A 15205-nucleotide genomic window follows, 5' to 3' on the forward strand; every position below is an offset into this window, starting at 1 on the left:
TGACCTGCCCTTCAGGAGAGGAATTAACCAACCTCTTGCGCGGGTGGGTGAGGAGCATCGCTAGGCGGATGTGACGTCACGTTTGCTCGCAGCGTTCCCGCGCGGTGTGTTTACATTTTTCCGAGTGCTGCCTACACGGCGTACGTGCCGTAGCGATTCAAGTAGTCGCGTTCGACTTATGCGGTCAACGCAAGAATTCATAAACTGGCGATGGTTGTCGCCCTGTCAGTCGTCGTTCAACAGCTCCAGCGTCTTCTGGCACTACAGCTTTGCAGTTATCTGTGGGCGTTCAACTGGTTCAACTGTCCACCATCGGCCGACCAGGTGAGTGTTTTTTGGCGGGTTTGCAATCAGTTCGCATATCTCATACTGCAAAGCGTGCTTTCTGCTTGCGGCAGTTATATTAGCGACGTTTACGAAATTGTTAACGGCGCGTTCTCACCGTCTTGCATTATTGTTGCTGTTTATGCTGCTCTGTTCGCGTCTGTCGGCGATCGCAAGCTGTTGGCGGTTTGTTGCACGGCGCGGGAACCCGTCTCGCCCGTGGCGCTTCTTTGTCTCTTCTTCAATGTGGCGTCATTAACATCGCTTGTTATCCTTGGGCTAACCTATCTTAATGTTGTAACGAAAATGAACTTGCTGTGCGAACTGAGCGTGACAGAACGCTGTTGGCAAGGTTTTCGTGTGCGCGTGTGGTTCGTGAGGGCGTTGTAACACGCTGCTTTGGCCTCTTGCACCTCTTTCCTGCATCTAGTACTCTTGCTTGCCAGGAGTGCCTGCCAAGGGATGGTTACTTCGTTATGTGTTTTCATATTTAATAGTGAACCACTCAGCGTTCTATAACTGATGCAAATGCAGGCGGAACGACCCCGATAACAACGCAGGGCAGGGGCAGTGCTTGTGTGGTCTTCTCTATCGTTTGCCCTTCTTTTCAGTCGTCGTAGATTATTTACTGTTGCGTGAACGTTGTTTGATTCTTCACGTTTCATTTTTCTCTTGCAGCATCTCCTGACTGCAGTCACGGTGCCCCTAGCCTGCGTGCAGCACTCATCCTGCCATTCTAGTGGGAACTGATGTTCGCAGGCCACTTGTCACGACCTAACGGGTTCCCGCCCTTGCCTGGCTTATAATTGATGGTATACTTCAGATACACTGCTGCGTTCTCTCTCTGCATACATTTAAAGCGAGTGTTTACACTAACACAGCAGTGGATAACCATGAAGACAGCAGCGTGTGTACTGGAAATGCCAGTGACAACAAAACCAAACGATCTACAGATCTATGCCAGCTTGACCATTACAAATCTTTCAGCGAGTGTCAAAGCAATGGACAGCTGGGGATATCTCGTGCGCTAAATTGTGTTCTTCTTTCTGTTTGTTTTCTATTTGCTGGTATAAATTTACGAATTGATAGTATGAGTAAAGTAGACAGAGAACAAAGTGATTGCGTTGCTCTTAGAAATGCCTTACACGAAATAAAACTGCTTCCTGCGAGTTCGCACTACTCAGTGCGGGGAAAAAAGGTTCCGTATAACAAATAATTTGGTGCACCCAAACCCATCTGTGATGAACATATGTCATGCATGGATTATTTAAGGGCATGTTATTAGCTTTGGCAAAACAAGAAAGTGACCTCTTTCTTGTGCAGAAAACTAGTTTAGTTGTAATTTTGGCTCTTATCTGTCCAGTGTCAACAGGAATAGTAGCCTTGATGTGCGACTTTGCGGACACTTTCCTGTCACCTTCCTTCAATGTCACCACAGTGGTGGTGAAGACTCCTGGGCAGTCGAAATCGCATGATGACAGGCAGTTATATTTACCACGAGAAGCACCCTCCATAAGCCATGAGGCCTTGCTCTGTTTTCAGCTGGGGCTCCTTTCGTTGCCAAGTGCCTTGGTCTTTTGGGGTAAAGCTCCCAAAACAGGGTGGTCTTGTCCCTGTTGGAATTGTCATGTTGATCATACTTTTCACCCACAGCTTTCCAGTTCATTTCACTTTTCTAACCCAATTCTAATGTTATTAGTGTAGGGAAATGTGGTGTCCAGCAGCTTGCGTTTCAAAGGGAATAGATGTAGCAACTACATCAAGCACTAGCTGATTCTGATGCTTAGTGGACTTTGCTGTGAGCCGTCCAAAGCACCACAAGGGGAAGCAGTGCTGGTCTTATGTAGTGTACTACTTTGGAGCTGCAAAATTACAATGCACCTTTTATTACAATGCACCTTTTTTACCTCAATTTTTTATGCTGCAGTGGAAATCATGCGAATACATGTTTGTAAATGTCCATTCCACCAACAAATTCACGGCATGCCTTGACAGTAGGCGCAGTTTTATGCATCTAGATAATCACCTGTACCCATTTATCACAGGCCTGCAATTTGCACATGGTCGGATTTAAGCACCCTAAATGTGGCAAGTGTAACCGACCGTAACACACAATCTTGAAAACTCTACCTTATCAACGCGAAAGCAATAAGTGGCCCATTGACTAAGAAGCCACTATCCGCTGTCTGTACTAGCACAACAGCTCCTAAACCGGCCGGCAGTGCAAAGAGAGCAAAGAGTGGATTGAGTTCAAAACTTTGGGAAGAGTTCAAACCACATGGGAATCAAACCCAGGACATCCCTAGTGCAAGTCCAGCACCACATCCTTGACACCACTATAGCTCAGTGGGTCTAGCTGACTAAAGGTGGACCCAGGGAGCGCATTATGACCTTAAACTGAAAAAAAGTCCACAGGTACAAGCAACCCCACATACAATGAGTTTTAAATTTCTTGGCAATTCATTAGGCGAGCACATAGCCGTAACATCCCCACTCAGGTGAATTGGCCAGTCACGATGATAGCTGCTGTCAGAAGCTCATGGCTGTTTCACCTATTCCCGTTTGTCTTGAAACAATGCTGCTTGAAACAATGCTCTTGAAACACACTGGCCAACTGCACCTCATCGAGTATATTTTACGCTCCTAGCATTCTGCAGTAGCCTTGTTTAGTGTTAAAGAACTACGTATTTGATCACATGTGAAGACTGCGATTTCTGTTAGAGCATTTTGTGCTTTCAACCTGAATTGGTTGACGCTCGTCAATTCAACACTGGCTGCAAACTTTTATTGTGGTGTAATAAACATAAAACCTGGATAGAGTAAAAATACTGAAGAGTAAATTATGCTAGGCTTATACATTGCACAGCGTAGCTGTAAACATCAAAATTCAACTTTTTAGGTTTCACGAGGAAAAGCTCAGCATAACTTGGGCCAGCTATGAAGGGTAACTGCAGTGTAGGGCTATAGATTAAGTCAGGCCACCTATAAATCTTTGACATGCTTCGAAATCTTGGCACACAGGCATTTTTTTTGTTCTACCTAAACCAATGCTTTGGACTTTGGCGAAATGTTTTGTACGGGTTAAACTGCACAATGCAATTGCAAATAAGAATTGAACAAACGTCTGTTGTGTCCATTCGAGAATCCAGTGCTTGCCTAATATCGAAAATTGCATCCAGCAATCGATTCAAGAAATGTACTTGTATGTCCAAGAGACAAGCTCAAATAAAAAGTTACCCTACTTCAACTGCATTCCTTGCATATTTATTTATTTGAAAATATTTAGCACAAAAACAACAGAATGGTACCAACAGGCAGTGCTGTCACTTTTCGTGCTCTCTCTCTCGTGCTGTGTTGTTTTTCCAGTTTATTAATTTTAAAAATATGCCACATTTGCCATTTTAGTTGGTTTTATTTGTTTTGATGTTATGCTGTGTTGCCAACGAAACTTTGTAAATGTCTTCCTAAGAAAAAAAATAAGAATACCTAGCATTTGTAAGTGTATGCTTCTTGATGGATAGCAACTCTCACTATATGAAAGTGAAGCCAAGAAAACACCAAAGTCATCACAAACACTGAAGAATGTTTATTGACATGGCATCACATCACTTGCTGGACAAGCAACAAGGCACCATAATGCTGCTCACACAAGAGTGCGAAGTATGCGCCGTGGCTAAAACCACTTGATAAAAATACAAGCAGGCGCTTATCTGCCCCAAGGTGACCCTGAATGAAAATTTGACATGCGCAACACTGGAAATCAACAAAAGTTATTGGGTCAGGCATAAGTGAAAAGTGCGGGCAAAAGTCGAGGGCACTTTCATGTGTTGGATGACGAGACTGCTGGCACAAGACAGGAAGGATCGAAGGGTGCTAACGCAGTATTGTATGGTTACAAATACGTGCAGATTGCTACTCACTGGACCAAAAGTGCTTGAAGACCCTGATTTTAAAGCAAAACTTTCTATGTCTCACCAGTGGAATATGCCATGCCAAAAAGGCATTACAGAAAAGCCAACTTTCTCTGACAATGATAATGATCGTGGGTAAAGAAGTGCAGAAAAAAAAAAAACGCTTCCTGCAGTCAGAAACAAATCAGGACCCTCGCGGTGTGAAACCAACATCTATTCCGTGACACCATTGCAACATGGTCGAAGTAGTTTGAATCTGGATAGCGGTGCATCGAGATGCAAAATTAGACAAAAATGGTGCACCTCACATTCTAATGACGACGACAGTTTGAACGCGAAGCTTTCGTCGAGCAAAATCAAGCGGCGAAGTTTCAAAGCCACTGCAATCAAAAGTCCAAACAGCATGCAAGTAAGTGATAGCTGAAACAGGCAACGTCCAAGCTCAGATGACAATCTAGCAAGAAATCCCTCGCGAGAAAACTGAGTTAAACTGAAAGACAATTTCTCCTAGACACCCTTCCCACTAACTTACAACCAAATTCCTTAAATGATCTCTTGCGTCCCTCCTACCCACCTAATTTAGCGGAGGCAGTGTGGGACACACTCCTGCATTTCATATACCGACCCACTATTTTTCCCTTGCTATTTCCCACCCATACCCGTCGTGAACTTTAACTAATCGCTACTTCTAAGGGGGTCTGATGCACTAGCAAGAGGCCCCCGGGTGTTTTTTTTTAACAGTTCAAGAAACGTTAAAAAAAAAAGCCATTATTGTCGTAAGACAAAAGCGTGCACGTTTTTTTTCCTTGCAATTAATTACAGCAACTAATGAACACATGACAGAACAAGTAACAAAGAGCAATGATGAAACTGACAACCACAGATTTGCACATAACTGTGGAGAGGAACTCTCTGGATAGGAGACTGAGCAATAGAAGAGCACAGCAGCTGCGGCTGAACCTTCCCACGCAGCTGAACAGAGACGAAGAATACGGCAAATGGACAAAATTAAGGGTTGGGAGTCTTAGTAGCCACTGTACTTTCTTATCAACCAGGCGTGTGGCTGGATGGTATAGATGAACAGCAACGTGGGAGCTAGAGGACTGCTTGCTGGCGACACTACTACCACCCAGTAGTCTGTACTCCACAGTACACAGTAGGAGGAAATAAACGAAGTGGGACTGCGAATTGACATGATGTTACAAATGAAAAAATTGCTGCGTGGCTGTCACAAGTCAAGGTCAATCACCCTTAAGGGGAGGTGCCAAAACCCCTTAGAGAGAGGATGAAGACATGACATTTGAATCTAGTGGCTAAAAATGAACCATTCATGTAGCACCCCACCGTAAAAGGGGATTGATCTTCACTCATTTCCTGAAATAAAGTTTAAAAGCAGTTCATCCAGGGCAGTTGCCACCAGCACCCTAGAGTAGTATGGTGGAAACACACCACAATCTTTGCTTTTGGGAGGTCTTTTACCGGGCTGTCTACCAAAAAACTCAAATTCTTTTTTTCTAAGTAGGCACCTGGTCTTAAAAAAAAAGAAAACATGGTTTTTACAGTTAGGACGATAAAAATTGGGTGATGCATGTGGTTTTTCATTGAAATTGTAGATATGAAGTTGGTTTCTGTGTAAAACAACTACATTAAACTTTATTTGGCTTTTATGTTTGATTTTTTGACAGCCTTTGTAAAAAAACTGCTCGAGGGATGCAGCTGAACAAGGTACCGGTGAACTGTGCACAAATCAAGGACTGACTGCCATAAGACTAACATTATCATTATATATGGTCTGTAGCAGAAGTGACAGCTGTTTGAAGTTTGGGCCTGGACGGCAACACCAGTTTTCCTGGTTCCCATTTTCTAGGCCCAAACTTCACATGGCTGTAACTTCTGCTACAGACCAGATAGAATGATAATGCTAGTATTATTGCACTCCTTGACTTGTGCACAGTTAACTGGTACTTTATTCAGCTGCGGCCCTCCAGCAGTTTTTTTATAAAGGCTGTCGTAAAATCAAACATAAAAATCCAAATAAATGTGAATAGAGTCGTATTACACAGAAACAAATTTCATATCTACAGTTTCAATGAAAAACCACATGCATCCCCCGATTCTTATCATCATAACTGTAAAAATAAAGTTTTTGATCAAAAACTGATGTTTCTTTCTAACTCGAAGTTTTCTGGCCAGCTCCGGCCTCGAAGGTCAGCTGCGCCTGATCAAAAGGACTGTCAACGCGGCTTGAGCTCAAGGCACCCTGGAATGAGGACACCTCTCTGAAGCATTTTGCGCATTTAATTAAAGTTTATTCTCTCTCTCTCTCCATCTTGCAACTTGAGTCAAAGTCCAAAATCTAAACTGCTTCGACCGTATCAGAAGGGCGCAGTCTGACAGACAATGGTTTCATAATGCAAGGGACACTGGTTCCATTATGACCATGGAAAGCGTTTTTTCTTGAGGTGCATGTGCTTTTGCTTATCATCCTCATCGCTTTGTGAAAATCACTGTGTAAAGTTAGCTTTCCTGCAGTGCATTATGTAGCCACATTGAATGCAATCAGTGAGGTCCTGAAAGCTTCACTTTAACAACAGGAGTTACGTGCTCGTCAAGACCCTCGTCTCACAGCAAACTTCTCTTCACCAGCAGGCACAGGCTAGACAGTCAGCAGGTGCTGCAAAGACATGATGAGAGTATTTAAGCACGAACCTCAAGATGGAAAGGAGGCGGAGCAAAGAGCAAGCTAGGTGTGGTGCTGTCAGGACACTGATGTCGCAACCCAAGCCTGGGAAAAAGCGGAGCCAATAGCGCAGTTGTTCCAGCCTTCTCTGGAACAGTGATTCAGCTGATACGCCAACAGTGACACGCCAATTTATAGTTATATTCTATATTTATATTAAATGAAGCCAGTGCACGTGATGCCATCTCCCGAGTTGTGCCATGCTTGCACCGCTCACCCCCTTGCTGGTAGCCATGTGCTCGTACCGTGGTCAACCTCAAGTCTTCACCCCTTTCCTTTGAAATCCTTTGTGTGCACGCACAACTCACCACATGCTGTCGAAAAAGAAGAAATAAAAACGTGCATCACTAGAAAGCATAGCTGCTACCCCAGCAACAAGTGGAGGGGGCACCCTTTTGTTTGTTTTGCCCGAGACGACTGTCCAGAATGGCGGATTACCAGCCCGCGCATGTGCAGATTGCTCATAGAAAAAGGTCCATTACCGCAATCTCATGGAGTCCGACGTATCACAGACGCTGCGGCACATACATGGCGGCGCACACACAGGGTCGCCCACTTGTGGGCCACACCAGTGAATACAACCTATGAAGTGCTATACCCACCACCGATATAGCATTATCTAGCTGCAGTCAGCAACACTTTTTTATATGTTTACACGTACTTTCAAGCGTTCAGAGGGTCAAAATGGCTGCTTGTCACTGCTTCTGACCGATCATCCATGGGTCGATCCCACCAATCTGGCTGCCACAAATCACAGTAATAACGCGGAAGTCTTCAATTGTGGGCCGGACTGACACACACGATTCGCGCCAGGGCTGTCAAACTGGCGTGGCAACTTTCTGATCGCGGCGTTAACACGCCACAGTGGTTCGAACACTTGCCCAGTATGAAGGTAGCTATTTCTGTCGCCGTTGGTTTGTCGCATAATGCATGCTTTACTGATGTTTAAGTGCAAGACCTGGCAAGCTTCTCTAGCTCGCCCAGAATTTCTCGATACGCAACTCTGAGCTGACGTGTGAGCACGTCTATTTGTCGTGTGGTTCCTTGTTAATGAGCCAGGCCATGCAACTGAACGGTGCGAATGCAGATTTGATGCTTTCAGCGCATTTCACTCCTTTCTTCGATCCACAAGAGAGAAACTGTCAGTAATGCTCGTAGAAAGACGGGGCGAGTCAGAAATGCTGCTTGGACACTTCCTAGTACCATATAAATAGTGCACTTAATCTTACCGAGAGCCAAAGCATCATTTTAGGTTGTAGTGAAGCAGACCAGAAAACACCCCTGCCCTTTGTCTTGTCCTTTCTCTTTGAAGCACTCCTTTGTTTATGTATTGAAAACCAATTTGTGCAGCGGCACACTTCATTAGTTATTTGTGTATATGGCTAATTTTTTACATTTTAACATTTATATGTTCTCATTGTAGTATGATACTAATCTTGATCAGTGCATTTTTGAAGCAGAGGTGGTTTTCTTCAGGTGGCAGTTCCTTTTCTCTACAAAAAAGGGCTTGCTGTAAACAGGATCAAACAACAAAAAAGGAAATCTGTTTTAAGTAAGGAGGAAAAAGGTTCACGTCAATTTATAAGGCTGAGACAAAGATTATGGCAGTCACTACACGTGCTGCGGTTCCCGTAGGGCTAACAAGCGATTTGCAAAAAACTGGACAACACTTCCCATGGTGCGGAAACCGAAGATGTACTCCTGCAATTAAAACACGGAATTATCGCTGCCCCTTCAAAGGTAGATAATTGAGCCATTTTGGCACTTGATCTTTAGAAAGCTTTGATCGCGTATCACACCAGGCTATTTTGTGTAACGTTGCCACTTTCACTCCGTGTCGCCGCACATACAACTATATCCGTAACTTCCTTTCGAACCGCACGGCTGTTATTCAGCTCGGTGACCTACAATCCGACACTATCCATTTCCCAACCATTGGCACGCCTCAAGGTGCAATATTATCCCCACTCCTATTTAACATTGCCCTAATCCACCTTCCCAGTAAGCTCGCCGCGATCCCTCACTTACTCCACAGCATATACGCCGATAATATTACGCTGTGGACCACCAGAGGCAGCGACTTTCAAATCGAGGAGGTTCTCTAACAGGGAGCTGACTTAGTTACCGCCGCCGCGCAAGTTGGGCTTAGATGCTCACCTGAAAAATCTGAGCTTTTAATCCACCCCACCAAATCAACCGGCAACCCGGCCCAGACACCCACCATTGAGGTCCGCATTGATGGTAGGGATGTTCGCCAAGTGGAAGTCCTGAAAATACTTGGGCTCTGCATACAGCGCAATTTCGCAAACATTAAGTACCTAGCACAGCTGAATTCTCAGGTGAATCAGACGATCGCCCTCATCCGCAGGATTGCTGCCCGCAACAAGGGGCTCAAAGAAACGGAGCGTATCCGGCTGATACAGGCATTTGGGCTCTGCCTTCTCACTTACTCCCTCCCGTATCTCTTGCCCTCGCGTACCGAACTCTCTAAAGTCAACTGCCTCATTCGAAAGACCTAAAAAACGGCGCTACAAATCCCTCAGAGCACTACCACTGCCAGACTCGAGAAACTCGGCATTTACAATACTGCGGAGGAACTCATTGAAGCCCACCTTATCGGTCAGCTAAATAGGCTCTCATCCACCCCCACCGGTCACACTCTCCTTGTTACTCTTAACCTTAAAGCCCCTATCCTCTGTGATGACAGGCTCCCGGTACCAGCCGACATTCATGGCTCCCTCACTATCCACCCTTTACCGCGCAATATCACCCTGTTTTCAACAAGCAGCCTAGGGAACTACGAGCACAAGCACTTACAGAGAAATACCCCGTCCACCCCACTACGGTTTACGTGGACGCAGCTTGCTATCGATGGCAGGATGCATACGCTGTCGCAGTAGTAATCAACCATCCCAACACTCCTCCTCTTAAATCCCTAACAGACCGCACCAACTGACCGCTGAGGCGGAAGAGGCGGCAATAGATGATCGGTAAAAAGTGCAAATGCTCATGGGTGCATTGTCAGCTCCCGCGGAGTTCTGTTACTTCCGGTTCGAGAGCTCTCCTGGCCTCCCATATGCTGACGGCTTTCACGCGCGCTTGTGCTTGTTGTTTATCTGTTTCCACTGAAAAAAAAAACCGCTCATGCATCGCACATTCAATGCGTAACAACAATGAATTCTACTAGGGGCTTCTCTGAAAGGTTAGCACTCTGTGACAAATAAACAACACGCACACACGCGCGTGAAAGCCGCCGGCGTACGGGAGGCCAGGCGAGATCTCGAACCGAAAGTGGCTGGAGCAGACAACGTACCCATGAGCCTTTGCACTTTTTACCGGTCACCTATCGCGCTAGCCCTTACACATAGGCTGCCCCCTATCACTATCATCTCGGATTCGAAAACGGCCATTCGAAATTACGCCAGAGGCATGATCTCGCCCCTGGCGCTCAAAATTCTCCTCAAAAATCCTCCTACCATACAAATAAAGCTGATCTGGACTCCGGCCCACATGGGCATGGGGGGAAATGAGGCAGCACATAGGGCCGCTCGAGAGCATACCGTTCAAGCAGGCCCTAGCCTCGAACCCTTTCACGGAGCCCTGACAGTCTCTTGACCTTCCAAGACATTACGGCACATTACCGCCTCTCACGCCGCCAGCTCCCCCCCGCACACCCGGATTTATCCAACAGGGAAGAACGGCTACGGCGACTGGTGCAAACCCATACCCTCCCATGTCGCTACCACCTGCACCGTATTTATCCTTCCGTCTACCCCTCCACCAACTGCACGGCCTGTGGAGCAGTGGAAACACTGGACCATCTTCTTTGGAACTGTCCCCACAACCCCTATCCTCTCTTAGCAGATGGTGGGCACTGGGCTGAGGCACTGGGCAGCTTCGACCTGTCTACCCAGCGGGTGGTGACGGCGAGGGCTGCTGCGGACACCGGTACGCCGGTCACCACGTCCCCTAAGGGGCCTTTAAAGGCTCAATAAAATGTTTGTCCTCCTCCTCCCATGGTGCGGTCACATGCGGTTTTGCACAGATGGCATCTGGCCCCATTTTGTCTGACTGGCAATGAAAACTGCCTGCTTCAAAATAACTAAGACATTTTTTAGCCACATTTATATTCAGGCAGAAAGTGCTGTGCAGCCATTGCATGTAATGTAGCCTAGTATGAAAAATTGTGCTCAATAGGTTTCTGAGGAAACCTGGTTTCGAGAATTGCATTGTGCCATAGGACAAAACAAAATTAACTATAAATGAAAAACAACACAACAAAAGTCCTGAGTTTTGCCATGCATATTTTTGTGCTCCTTTTCTATCATGTTTACAACCAACATGACCATACTGTTAATTACATTGCACCTTTGGTCTCATAGGTCACCCAGAAAGGAAAACAACTGAAGTCGATTAAGTAGTGTAAGGAAAATTCACTTTATATTGTAAAACAACAACAGTATTAATGTATTCTTGAAAGCGTAAGAAACAACAGCCTCGCCTGGACCTTTTGCAAATGTAAAATAGTTTCTTCTTGTCTTCTTTTTATTTTATGGTGAAGGAATGGGGCTGCTTCTTTTCCTGCAGCTTGTTAAGTTGGCCAATTTTTATGTGATCAGGTATCTAAGCATTCAGGAGTAGACGTGTCCTGATCAGGTATATCTTGAGTCCAACTGAGTAAAGCGTATTCTGATTTTTATCATGCTAAGGGTCATATTCCGAATGCTCCCCATGAGCACAAACGAGTTGCAGTGAATGAATGAAGATAGCACGGAATTCTTTTATCAACACGTAAATGCCTAAGGCTAGTTCACATACTTGAGCAAATCACAAGCACGGCATAAACTTAATGCGGTTGCCCAGCAGTTGGGCAACACGCCACTATTTAAACTAAATGCATATGCTACTCGATAGTTTCCCTCCAGCTTAGAGACTGCCTTTTCCATGTATTTTCTAGTTCATAAATATACCATAGAATGCTTGGCTGCAGCAGCTCTCATAAATTACAAAAGGACAAGAATAAGATGGGCATTGCTTCCACAGATGATCCCTTTGTATCATTCCTGACATGAAATAGCCAAGTGAATCTTTGGACCTTCATAACAAACTGTTTCAAAGCACAGTGCAAACCGTGATGAACAAACAGCTATGCGTCAGGTGCATAGCCTGCGACACTGTGCAGCTGAAAAAAATATCTATATGTCTTTCTGCTTCATTTTCCTGTGTCTACATATGCAAAGTGCCTTTATTAACAATAAAAGCAGGGCGGTAGGAGGGGTGTAAAACGTTTAAAGAGCTTACGGCAAAATAATGTGACACGCTTTTTTTAAACATTATGTATGAGCTGCCTCACGTAAGAGGCATTTCTTACAACATTCTTAGCCCTGTATGGCTTTCTCACACAGCTTAGATGTCGTGCGAAAAAGGCAACTTAGTCTAACAGCTCAAGGCGAGGTAGGTGCATCTTCTCCCGTTTGCACTCAAGAGTTTACATGAGAAGGCATTAAGTAATTGCATCATAATCGAGTAAACTGAGGTCACTTCGCACTATGAGGCACAGGGCAGTGTGGTAGACCTCTCACTCAAGGATCTTTAGCGTAAACCAAGACATTGTGTACAGAAGGTTATTTTTTTTGGCTTTATAAATTCAATGCAGCCCCGGCAGCCAAGAATCGAACCCAAGACATTGTACATCCCTGCAGCCATAGGAAACCATGTGAGATCTGAGCAATCTGGCACCTGAGAAATCTCAGTACGATGAATAAAGCTACCGTGCGATATTAGTGTTTACAAAAACCAAGGATAGACAGCATAGGGGCACTAGATACATCCTTGCTTACACAAAACTCAAAAGTAAAATTAAAAAAAAAATATATATATATGACGCGGCCATCCGAGGCACGGTATATCTATGGTGTTGACTAACACCATGTACTGTGCCCTGGCCGACGACGTAATTTATGTTCCTGCCTCCACTGGAAGCTGGAAAGCACTGTAAACGGCCCTGCGGTCAGCCATAACCCATTAAACGCCCAAGACTACAGTGCAAACTTTGTCGTGACGGAAACCACGTACGGTGCTGTTTGCACGAAGGTCACGCCAGCCCACCTCATAGATTGTGCTATATCGGTAGTGCATATAACAATTTCTGGTGGGACTTCACTAGGTGGTACATATAGCATCATCCATAAATTTTCAACAGTAAAAAAATGAAGGTAGTAATTAAGCAGTGCATGAGCTATCCCTACCTCTTCATTGTTTCACTAGCTACTGAAAGACTTGTATTTGAAAATGTCAGGCTGGAATGGATGCATAGACCAGGGGCGGTATTCCCGTGTTTTGTCCCTTTTGTGTCCCTTTCAAAAGTGTCCCTTTTGAGCGAGCCCTGATTGGCTAAAAGCGAACACCCGGATGTGACGCCATGCAAGCACGGCGGAGCTATGAGCCGTGGCTACTCGGAGCAGACGATTTGGAGCAGACGATTTTTCGTCGCAGTTCGCTCACGGAACAATAAACGCATAAAAGATACTCTGATACGGTTTCACTTCTTTAAAATGTGTTTGCAAGAACAGTTACGCTATTTGAATAAAAGGCCCACTGCTTAACCGGAAGTACGTCATGATGAAAGGGACGCAAAAGGGACGTTTTCGAAAGGGACAGTTACGAGAATACCGCCCCAGGTTGGTTTTTTGACATCGGCATAAATAACTAAACTTGATTTTTAGTACACACGCTGCTGTCTTCATGGCTATCAACTACCGTGTTACTGTAAACCCTCGCTTGAAATGTACACGGAGTGAGAACGCACTGGTGGATCTAAAGTATACCATCAAATCGAAGCCAGGAAAAGTCGGGAACCCGTTTGGTTGTGACAAGTGGCCTGAACTAGAATGGCAGGATGAGTGCTGCAGGCAGGCTAGGGGCACCGTGACTGCAGTCAGGAGATGCTGCAAGAGAAATAAATGGAACATGAGGAATGAAGCACCGTTGAGGCAGCAGTAAATAAACAATCTAGGATGACTAAAAGAAGGGCAAACGAAAGCGAAGACCACACAAGCAGTGCTCTTGCCCGCCCTGCGTTATCCGGGTCGTTCCCGCTGAATTTCCATCGGTTATTGAACGCCGATTGATGAGATGAAAACACATAACGACGTAAGCATTCCTTGGCAGGCACTCCTGACAGCAAAAGTGCTGAATGCAGCAACGAGTGCAACAGGCTAAAGTAGCGTGTTAACGCCCTCACGAACCACACGCACACACGAAAACCTTGCCAACAGGGACCTGTCACGCTCCTAACTTCACCAACAGATCGTACTGCAAGTTCATTTTCGTTACAATATTAAGATCGGTTAGCACAAGGCACGAGGAAAACAAGTGATGTTAATGACGCCACATTAAAGAGACAATGAAACGTCATGGGCGAGACGGGTTTGCAATGCGAGCGAGTTTCCGCGAACAAACCGTCAACAGCTCGCGATCGCCGACAGACGCGAACGAGCAGCATAAACAGCGACAATAATGCAAGACGGGGAGAACGCGCCGTTAAGAATTTCGTAAACGTCGCTAATATAACTGCCGCGAGCAGAAAGCAAGCTTTGCAGTATGAGATATGCGAACTGATTGCAAACCCGCCAAAAAACACTCACCTGGTCGGCCGATGGTGGACAGTTGAACCAGTTGAACGCCCACAGATAACTGCAAAGCTGTAGTGCCAGAAGACGCTGGAGCTGTTGAACGACGACTGACAGGGCGACAACCATCGCCAGTTTATGAATTCTTGCGTCGACCGCATAAGTCGAACGCGACTACTTGAATCGCTACGGCACGTACGCCGTGTAGGCAGCACTCGGAAAAATGTAAACATACCGCGCGGGAACGCTGCGAGCAAACGTGACGTCACATCCGCCTAGCGATGCTCCTCACCCGCCCAGAAGGTTGGTTAATTCCTCTCCTGAAGGGCAGGTCACGACGTGTTTCGCCACAGAACAGGGAGGATTTTGTTTCGCCTCGTACGCAACCATGCCTTTTGTGAGCAATCGTGAGTTCTCGTACTTGATGCTAGAAAAAGGCGCAGTCTCATTGTAAACAGACCAATCCCGTGTTGCAGAGGTCTTAAATAAAAAAAACATAGCCAAGTCTAAACCCGCTCGAAAGCAGTAGTGGGGCTCTTCGATTTACAGTCTCGGACTCACCGCGGACTCCCCGAGCATAGTCCCCGAGAAGCAGTCCG

At 45.6% G+C, this 15205-nt stretch overlaps 2 long non-coding RNA genes across 2 annotated transcripts; one reads left to right on the forward strand and one right to left on the reverse strand.

Annotated features, from left to right (window-relative positions):
- The first annotated feature begins 119 nt into the window (after positions 1 to 119).
- Positions 120 to 3576, forward strand: LOC144141500 (uncharacterized). Its single transcript, XR_013316622.1, has 2 exons — positions 120 to 324; positions 1003 to 3576. It is a non-coding gene; the product is annotated as an uncharacterized LOC144141500 (long non-coding RNA).
- Positions 3577 to 3662: 86 nt separating this feature from the next.
- On the reverse strand, positions 3663 to 14931 carry LOC144141488 (uncharacterized). Its single transcript, XR_013316617.1, has 3 exons — positions 14622 to 14931; positions 13803 to 13922; positions 3663 to 6909 (listed from the first exon to the last, which is right to left on the reverse strand). It is a non-coding gene; the product is annotated as an uncharacterized LOC144141488 (long non-coding RNA).
- Positions 14932 to 15205: the final 274 nt, after the last annotated feature.

Source organism: Haemaphysalis longicornis, unplaced genomic scaffold, assembly GCF_048455015.1.
Source record: "Haemaphysalis longicornis isolate Haplotype H1 unplaced genomic scaffold, Haemaphysalis longicornis Haplotype H1 scaffold_1, whole genome shotgun sequence".
NCBI classification, from domain to species: Eukaryota; Metazoa; Arthropoda; class Arachnida; order Ixodida; family Ixodidae; genus Haemaphysalis; species Haemaphysalis longicornis.